Source organism: Podarcis tiliguerta (genome assembly GCF_965153285.1).
Source record: "Podarcis tiliguerta genome assembly, chromosome: W".
In the NCBI taxonomy this organism is placed as follows: Eukaryota; Metazoa; Chordata; class Lepidosauria; order Squamata; family Lacertidae; genus Podarcis; species Podarcis tiliguerta.
The window spans coordinates 2,360,538-2,370,247 of record NC_139552.1 but is presented as its reverse complement, the minus strand read 5'-3'; the positions used below and the strand labels follow the sequence as shown (position 1 = coordinate 2,370,247).

General features: G+C 44.1%; 1 long non-coding RNA gene across 1 annotated transcript; it reads right to left on the bottom strand.

Moving 5' to 3' along the window:
• Nucleotides 1–281: 281 nt before the first annotated feature.
• On the bottom strand, nucleotides 282–3,968 carry LOC310668872. The gene is made up of 4 exons (XR_014506857.1): nucleotides 3,844–3,968; nucleotides 2,539–2,637; nucleotides 1,232–1,347; nucleotides 282–514 (listed from the first exon to the last, which is right to left on the bottom strand). It is a non-coding gene; the product is annotated as an uncharacterized lncRNA (long non-coding RNA).
• Nucleotides 3,969–9,710: the final 5,742 nt, after the last annotated feature.

Sequence of the window (9,710 nt, the reverse complement as noted above, 5' to 3'; positions counted from 1 at the left end):
GGGGCTGGGAAGCAGCGGCTAGTGGTTAGAATCGGTGACTTAGAAGTAGCATCTAGCAGTTATAGCAAGTGCCTAATGGTTAGTGACCGGGAAATAGCAGCTACCAACATCTAGTGCCTGGGAAGCAGTGCCTAGTGGTTAGAATCCTGGACAGGGAAGCAGTGGCTAATGGTTAAAGCCACTGACTGGAAAGCAGCACCTAGTGGTTAGAGCGAGGGGCTGGTAAGCATTGCCTAGTGGTTGGAGCTCTGGCATTTCGACCCACAAAAACTGCAGCCGAGTCGTCAGGAAGTGCATTTATTATCTTATAATGTTCTGTATCTAATTGCAGTTTCCGCAGGCGGCAGACCCGGAGGTTGCGCTCTTTTCCGCGTCGGCCGAGCCTCCTCAGGCAGGAGCAGTCGGTAAACCACTGCTCAGTGCATTAGCAGGCTGTGCTTGGGCCCATCCACCCTCTCCAGCTTCTCAAAGTGCTTGCGGGCGTTGCGGATGTTGATCAGGGTGGCAGCAGAAGCTGGAAGGGAGCATAGAGAGGAGGGGTGAGCTTCCCTGCGGAAGTCCCCGCCACTGGATCCCCCAACATCAGACCTTTCGCAGGAGCTCTTTCCAAATTTTTCCCATACTGGTGGAACTCCCTGCCACTGGATTCCTTCGGCATTCGACCGCTTTCTCACCTTCCCGATACCCATGGAACTCCCCGCTGCTGGATTTGTGGAGGTTTCGAACCTGAGCCTTTGCTTCCCCTGCCCCCGAGCAGTCCGGCGGGGCAGCAGGAAGGCAGGGATGGAGAGAGCTCCAACCACTAGGCTTCCTCTACCCTTTCAAACTTATGTATGGAAGGGGAAAGGGAAGGGGGAAGGGGAAAGGGAAGGGGGAAGGGAAGGGGGAAGGAAGGGGGAAGGGAAAAGGGAAAAGGGAAAAAGGGAAAGGGAAAGGGGAAACGGAAGGGGAAGGGAAGATAAAGTGGAAGGGGATGGGGACGGGGAAGGGAAAGGGAGAAGGGAAAAGGGAAGGGAAGAGAAAGGAGATGAGAACGGGGAAGGGAAGGGGAGAAGGGGAAAGGGAAGGGAAGGGGAAAGGGAAGGGAAGGGGAAAGGGAAGGGAAGGGGAAAGGAAAGCAAAGGACACTGGATTCCCCCAGCATTGGAGCGTTTTCCCACCATCCCCACACCCGCGGAACTCCCCGCCACTGGGTTGGCAGAGGAACTGAACCCGAGACTTTGCAACTTACGTATGGACGGGTCGGACATGACAACCATCACGTAGGTGTTGGAGGTGAAGATGTCTATGAAGGCAGCAAAATTCGAATTGCGCACCTCCATGCTCTGGAAGGAGGCAGCCAGTTTGCTGGGGGAGTGGGGAGGACATTTATGAGCGCGGCTCGACCGTTCCAGGATTCAGATTTGCAGTTTTGATTTTACAAATTGATATTTATATGGATTTTAATGTTATAAATTCAATATAAATAGTAGGTTATTTTCACATCAAATTGATAAATATTATAAATACAATATACTTTATTAAATCGGCATGAAATTTATAAATATGTTAAATTGATATCAAATTGATAAAGATTACGAAATAAACATATATTAAATCTATTATTACAAATTGTATGATACAATGAATATATATGTTATATTAAATCTGCATTAGATTTATACATAGAATAAAATATAATTATTGTATTTATATCAACTTTATAAATATTATAAACTAAATAAGAATATTAAATCTATCATATTTATAAATTAAATATAACTTTATTAGATTTATATCAAATTTATAAATTATACTATAAAATAAATAAAATTTTTATATTAAACCTGCCTTACATTTATAAATGGAATTAAATATAAATATTATACTAGATTTCAAATTTATCAATATTATAAAATAAATATAAATATTAAATCTGTTTTAAATTTATAAATAGTGCAAATTAAGCATAAATATTATATCAAATTTATAAATATAAATTGAATTATAAAACAAATATAAATATTATATTAAGTCTGTATTAAATTTATAAACCAAATATAAATACTACATTAAATCTGTATTAAACTTAGAAATATCGATCAATCGCCAATGTTGTGAACTGTATTTTGGGGAAAAGTTTAAATTGACATTTTAGACTTGTCAATTAATCAACTACCCTCCCTCCTGCCTCATGGTTACCATATTTCCTTTCTACGTCATAGCATTTGTATTTTTTCCTACTTATGTTTCATCATTTCAATTGTCACATTTAAAAATAAATATAAGATATGAATCATTAAAAAATTACATTTTAGACTTGTCAGTTAATCGACAACATTATCGCCTCATTTTATTTTATTTTATTTCATTTTTAAATTAAAAAATCATTTTAAAATTTGAATTTTAAGAATTTTAAATTTGAGGATTATAATTTTAGGCTTGTAATTATAAATAATATTTGATGTCATCGATTAAGTTTATAAATAATTATATTTATGAATCCCCCCCCCAAAAAAAAACAGCTGTCTAAACTTTAGACAGTAACATATTTCTCACCTGCAGCTCAGTTTGAATTGTTTGATGATATTGCTGATTTTCTCGAATCGGTGGATTGTTTGCAATCGGCTGCTGTTTGCACTGATAGTGGGAAATCACCTCCATGGAGGGGGACACCAAAATAAACAAGTTTTATTTCTACAGAAAGCATTTGTTATGGGCTTGGTCTCTCCTACAAACACAAGACGACTCTGGCTGTTAATTATTTCAGATTTATTGCTAAAACAACAAACTAGGATGGAGCTCCTCTACTCATCCTCCTCCCCAGAAGATGGAATTGCCCGGACTGAGCTCTTTCCCCTTCCTCAGCACGGAAGCCCCCACCTTCTCTTCCAGTATCTTTTGCCTAAGAGATTTGGGAGAGAATGCTTCCTGCATTCCAATGTCTGACTCACTATTGGAGCTCTCACATAGCTGCCTGTCACTCTGGCCCTGTTTTTCTCCTCCCCTTTGTTCTGAGCTCAGATTGCAGCTGCTCTCCTCCTCCTCTCTGCCTTCGGCTTTTAACTGTTCTCTCACTATGCCTGCTTCTTCTTCTCCTGTCAGCATCTGAGCTTCGCTGACATCATTACCCAACTCCTTTCCCAGAATGCTTTCCTGGAGAGGCAAAAAAAAAATTATATACTGTATTTTTTTTTTTTACAGAAAAGGTTCAGCCTTTTAATATCGACAAGCGAAGGAAGGTTTTACTTTCAGGATAATACATTTTCAGAGCAGGGTGGATTTGATTTGAACCAAATCAGTTTAAATTACGGCTTAGATTGCTCGTCAGTTAAGGATCTCCTCTGATTGTTGATATTAAGAGGGGGCCAGCAAGGCTGAACCTTTACGTAAAAAAGGATTTAAATGAAGTTTTACTTTATTGGGAGAAAAATAAGCATTTCCTTAATAGCAATTTAAACCATTTATTTAACTATTTGTTACTATTAATAATAAGAAATAATGTTGATGATAATAACAACAACCCTATCCCTAATAATAATAATTATAATTTATTCTTTATACCCTGCCTATCTGGCTGGGTTTCCCCAGCCACTCTGGGCAGCTCCCAAAATAATAATAATAATAATAATAATAATAATAATAATAATAATAATAATAATAATAATTTATCCTTTATACCCCGCCCATCTGGCTGGGTTTCCCCAGCCACTCTAGGCAGCTCCCAACAACATCATCATCATCACCCTATCCCTAATCCATATTCCTATCCCCAATAGTATTAATAACAACAACCCTATCCCTAATCCCTATTCCTATCCCTAACAACAACAACAACAACAACAACAACAATAATAATCTTACCAGGAAAGTCGCCCGCTCGAAAAGAAGGACCTCATCGGCTTCAATGATCTGTGCAAAATTCCTCAGGTTGGTCTCTAGTTGCTGAACGTTGGGGATCAGCTGGTAGACTATGCTGGACCACGCCTACCCCGCGAAAAATTGGAAAGGGGTAAAAGGCGGATCCAGCTGATTTTAAACGGATCCTCATGAATTTATATGATTTTTTTCATTGAAATTACAGTGGTACCTTGGATTACATACGCTTCAGGTTACATATGCTTCAGGTTACACACTCCGCTAACCCAGAAATAGTGCTTCAGGTTAAGAACTTTGCTTCAGGAGAAGAACAGAAATCGGGCTCTGGCGGCGCAGGAGGCCCCATTAGCTAAAGTAGTGCTTCAGGTTAAGAATGGACCTCCGGAACGAATTAAGTACTTAACCCGAGGTACCACTGTAACTAAAACCACCATGATACTGTAGACCACGTCTTACTCTGTAGGCAGCATCAAAAAAATCATTCATCCACTGTTTCATGGGGCCGCAGTGGCTCAAAAACATGGTTAAAAAACACGGATCCTCACACTTTTTGCACTGGGCCATCCCAAGCTCACTGTCAAATCACGTATGCCCATGGCCACAGCCTGCACCACAAAAAACTCAGATCCACGGCTTACTGGCAACTCCATGGCCCGAAAACTTGGTTCTGAAGCACGAATCCTCATGTATCCTCAAACGTTTTGCATTGGGCCAACCCTGACTCACCGTCAAATCACACAACATAGCCAGGGTCACAGCCTGCACCACAAAAATCTAGGATCCACAGCTTCCTGGAAACTCCATGGCACAAAAACGTGGTTCTGAAGCATGGATCCTCAGAGTTTTTGCATTGTTGTTGTTGTTTAGTCATTTAGTCGTGTCCGACTCTTCTTGACCCCATGGACCAACTTCATTGTCCAGAAAGTGGGAGAAGCAACAAGAGGAACAGCCATATTAGATCTGGTCCTAACCAATGTCGATGACCTGGTTAATGGGGTAGAAGTGGAAGGATCATTAGGCGCAAGTGATCATGCTCTTCTGAAGTTTACTATACAACGGAAAGGAGCAGCCAAGCATACTAGGACTCAATTCCTTGACTTTAAGAAAGCCGACTTCATAAAACTTAGGGAAGTGCTGGGTGAGATCCCATGGACAGTAATACTAAAAGGAAAGGGAGTTCATGATGGCTGGGAGTTTGTTAAGAGGGAGATAGTAAAAGCACAACTTCAGGCAATACCAATGAGACGGAAACATGGAAGGTGCCTAAAGAAGCCAGGGTGGCTATCTAAAGAACTTTTAACTGAGTTAAGATTAAAAAAGGATGTGTACAAAAAATGGAAAAGGGGGGAAACCACCAAAGAGGAATTCAAACAAATAGCCAGCACGTGTAGACACAAAGTCAGAAAAGCTAAAGCACAGAATGAACTCAGGCTTGCTAGAGAGGTTAAAAGCAACAAAAAAGGCTTCTATGGGTATGTTCGTAGCAAAAGGAAGAACAAAGAAACAGTGGGGTCACTCAGAGGAGAAGATGGTGAAATGCAAACAGGGGACACAGAAAGGGCTGAACTCCTCAATGCCTTCTTTGCCTCAGTCTTCTCCGATAAAGAAAACAATGCCCGACCTGAAGAATTTGGAGCAAATGATTCAGCAGAGAAAACACAGCCCAGAATAACTAAGGAGATAGTACAAGAATACTTGGCTAGTTTAGATGTATTCAAGTCTCCAGGGCCAGATGAACTGCATCCAAGAGTATTAAAAGAACTGGCAGATGTGATCTCAGAACCACTGGCAATCATCTTTGAGAATTCCTGGAGAACAGGCGAAGTCCCAGCAGACTGGAGGAGGGCAAATGTTGTCCCTATTTTCAAAAAGGGGAAAAGAGAGGACCCAAATAATTACCGCCCAGTCAGTCTGACATCAATACCAGGGAAGATTCTGGAGCAGATCATTAAGCGAACAGTCTGTGAGCACCTAGAAAGGAATGCTGTGATCACCAATAGTCAGCATGGATTTCTGAAAAATAAGTCATGTCAGACGAACCTGATCTCATTTTTTGACAGAATTACAAGCCTGGTAGATGAAGGGAACGCAGTGGATGTAGTCTACCTTGATTTCAGCAAGGCATTTGACAAGGTGCCCCATGATATTCTTGTAAAGAAGCTGGTAAAATGCGGTCTTGACTCTGCTACCACTCAATGGATTTGTAACTGGCTGACTGACCGGACCCAAAGGGTCCTCATCAATGGTTCCTCTTCATCCTGGAGAAGAGTGACTAGTGGGGTGCCACAGGGTTCTGTCTTGGGCCCAGTCTTATTCAACATCTTTATCAACGACTTGGATGATGGACTCAAGGGCATCCTGATCAAATTTGCAGATGACACCAAACTGGGAGGGGTGGCTAACACCCCAGAGGACAGGATCACACTTCAAAACGACCTTGACAGATTAGAGAACTGGGCCAAAACAAACAAGATGAATTTTAACAGGGAGAAATGTAAAGTATTGCACTTGGGCAAAAAAAATGAGAGGCACAAATACAAGATGGGTGACACCTGGCTTGAGAGCAGTACATGTGAAAAGGATCTAGGAGTCTTGGTTGACCACAAACTTGACATGAGCCAACAGTGTGACGCGGCAGCTAAAAAAGCCAATGCAATTCTGGGCTGCATCAATAGGAGCATAGCATCTAGATCAAGGGAAGTTATAGTGCCACTGTATTCTGCTCTGGTCAGACCTCACCTGGAGTACTGTGTCCAGTTCTGGGCACCACAGTTCAAGAAGGACACTGACAAACTGGAACGTGTCCAGAGGAGGGCAACCAAAATGGTCAAAGGCCTGGAAACGATGCCTTATGAGGAACGGCTAAGGGAGCTGGGCATGTTTAGCCTGGAGAAGAGGAGGTTAAGGGGGGATATGATAGCCATGTTCAAATATATAAAAGGATGTCACATAGAGGAGGGAGAAAGGTTGTTTTCTGCTGCTCCAGAGAAGCGGACACGGAGCAATGGATCCAAACTACAAGAAAGAAGATTCCACCTAAACATTAGGAAGAACTTCCTGACAGTAAGAGCTGTTCGACAGTGGAATTTGCTGCCAAGGAGTGTGGTGGAGTCTCCTTCTTTGGAGGTCTTTAAGCAGAGGCTTGACAACCATATGTCAGGAGTGCTCTGATGGTGTTTCCTGCTTGGCAGGGGGTTGGACTCGATGGCCCTTGTGGTCTCTTCCAACTCTATGATTCTATGATTCTATGATTCTATGATTCTATGACCAGAGCACGGCAGGCACTCCTGTCTTCCACTGCCTCCCGCAGTTTGGTTAAACTCATGCTGGTAGCTTCGAGAACATTGTCCAACCATCTTGTCCTCTGTTGTTCCCTTCTCCTTGTGCCCTCAGTCTTTCCCAACATCAGGGTCTTTTCCAGGGAGTCTTCTCTTCTCATGAGGTGGCCAAAGTATTAGAGCCTCAGCTTCTCGATCTGTCCTTCCAGTGAGCACTCAGTGCTGATTTCCTTAAGATTTCCTTGGGGAAACCCAATTCCATTCTTAAGGAAATTGCATTGGGGAACCCCAAATTCACCCTTTATTCAAATATTTTGTACATAACCACAGATCTGACCACAAACATTATGGATCTACTGCTACGTGGCCCTGGCCAGATGCTACCCTGAATATATTGGGCAATTTTTAGGTGGGTGTGCTGGGATGGAGGAAACGGACGTCGGCTGAATCTCTTTCCATTAAAGATGGGGGTCCAATGGCTGGGCCAGAATGATTTCGGTTTGGTTTGCCAGCTCCCAGCTCTTCATGGGGCGCAATAGTCACCTGTAGCCGCCATGAGGAGTCCTGGTGTGATCCTGGACGCTTCTGTCTCTATGGAGGCACTGGTCACAAATGTAACCAAACGGGCATTTTTAATCTATGCCAGGTTAGGCGATTGGTACCATACCTGTCCGTTTCCAACCTAGCCATGGTGATCCATGCAGCAGTCACCTGCAGACTGGACTCTACACCTGAGCTGGAGAGGGCAGGGTATAAATGCGATAGATAGATAGATAGATAGATAGATAGATAGATAGATAGATAGATAGATAGATAGATATGCAGGGCTTCCCTTGAGACTGCTTCAGAAACTCCAAATGTTCTAAAATGCAGATGCATGAGTTCTTACTGGGACTTTGTGGAGAGCCCACATTCAGTTGGTTGCTCATCAGCTGGATTGGCTCCAGGTGGAGTATCGAATCAGGTTCAAGGTTTTGGTGCTAACCTTTAAAGCCCTAAACAGCTGTGACCTTTCTTATCTGTGGGAATTGTCAGAAACTTAATGCTGGCCTGCTGGCATAGATAAGACTCCAGGCTCCCAGCCAATTTCCAAACTATTTGATTTATTAGACAAAGTTCAAACGTACATCTCCAGCGTTACTATTATGCGTCCTTCCCCTGCAGACAGTTGTTCCCTCTAATCTTACTTTCTCTTTCTCCTTACCCAGCATCCCCATCGGCTAAGGCTCCTCCTTCTGTTTACTCTGTGTTCAAGCTGACTTGTGCCTGGCCCGTCCTCCTCCCCCTCTACGTCAGACTGACTATCTGGTGACAGGCTGCTTATAATCTCCTTCGGCTCTCTATAACTGCTGGTTTCTGTCCTTTCATCTTTTCCCGTTTGCCTCTCCCTGACATCCACCCCCTCCTCAAAGGCCCCCTCCCGCTCGGGAGACCCGACTCTGTCCCCTTCTCTGTCCTCAGAGGTGGTTGGAGAGAACCCCGCAAAACTACCCTCTTCCTCATCTGTCTCTTCAAACACACTCCTCCAACCCCCAAGTCCTGGTGTTCCCCAGTCTACGCCTTCGTCTTCTTCCTCCTCCTCATCCGATGCTGGGAAACCTTCGAATTCCTCTTCGTCGTCAGTTGTTTCAAACACCTCTTGTAAGGACCTCATCTTGCTTCTTGGTTTGTCCGGGAAGAAATAGTGGAAGTCCTCTACCAGTTCATTGTTAGACATGCTATCTTCCGGGACCCAGGTATTCTCCGATGCCGGGGCCCCTTCCCAAGCCACCAAATATTCCACATTCCCCCCTCTCCAACGAGAGTCCAGTATTTCCGTGACCTCGTTCCCCTGCTCCCTTTCCTCCATTTCGGGCGGTGAGCCATCCACTCCCCCACTACCCGCTCTCCTTCCTTCCCCCCTGTAGGGAAACAGCAGTGACCTATGGAACACCGGATGGATTCTCATGCTTTCTGGCAACCTGAGCTTAAACGCCACCGGGTTTATTTGCTGGGTAACCTCAAAGGGCCCCACCTTCCTGGGCTTGAGTTTCTTACAGCCCCCTTTCCAAGGCAATCCTTGCGTGGACAACCACACCTTGTCCCCAACCCTGATGACCTCCCCTGATCGCCGATGTTTGTCGGCTTCCTTCTTGTATATCTCCTTAGCCCTTTCCAAATTTACCTGCAGCTGTCTGTGGATCGCTTCCATTTCCTCCACAAATTGTTCAGCCGCTGGAACACTCCACGACTCCTCCCCCCTCCCGGGGAAGGCCCTTGGATGAAGCCCATGATTGGCAAAGAATGGTGTCATCCCGGTGGATACATTCTCTGCGTTGTTGTAAGCAAACTCTGCCAGGGCTAGTTTGTCCACCCAATCGTTCTGCTTCTGACTTACGTAACACCTCAAATACTGTTGTAAAACCGCATTAGCCCTCTCCGCTTGCCCATTGGTCTCGGGGTGTCTCGCCGTGGTAAAGCTCACTTCCACCTGGAGCAGCCCCATGAGCTTGCGCCAAAATCGCGAGGTAAATTGAGCACACCGATCCGACACCACCCTTGCAGGTACCCCATGTAACCTAAACACGTGCTCTA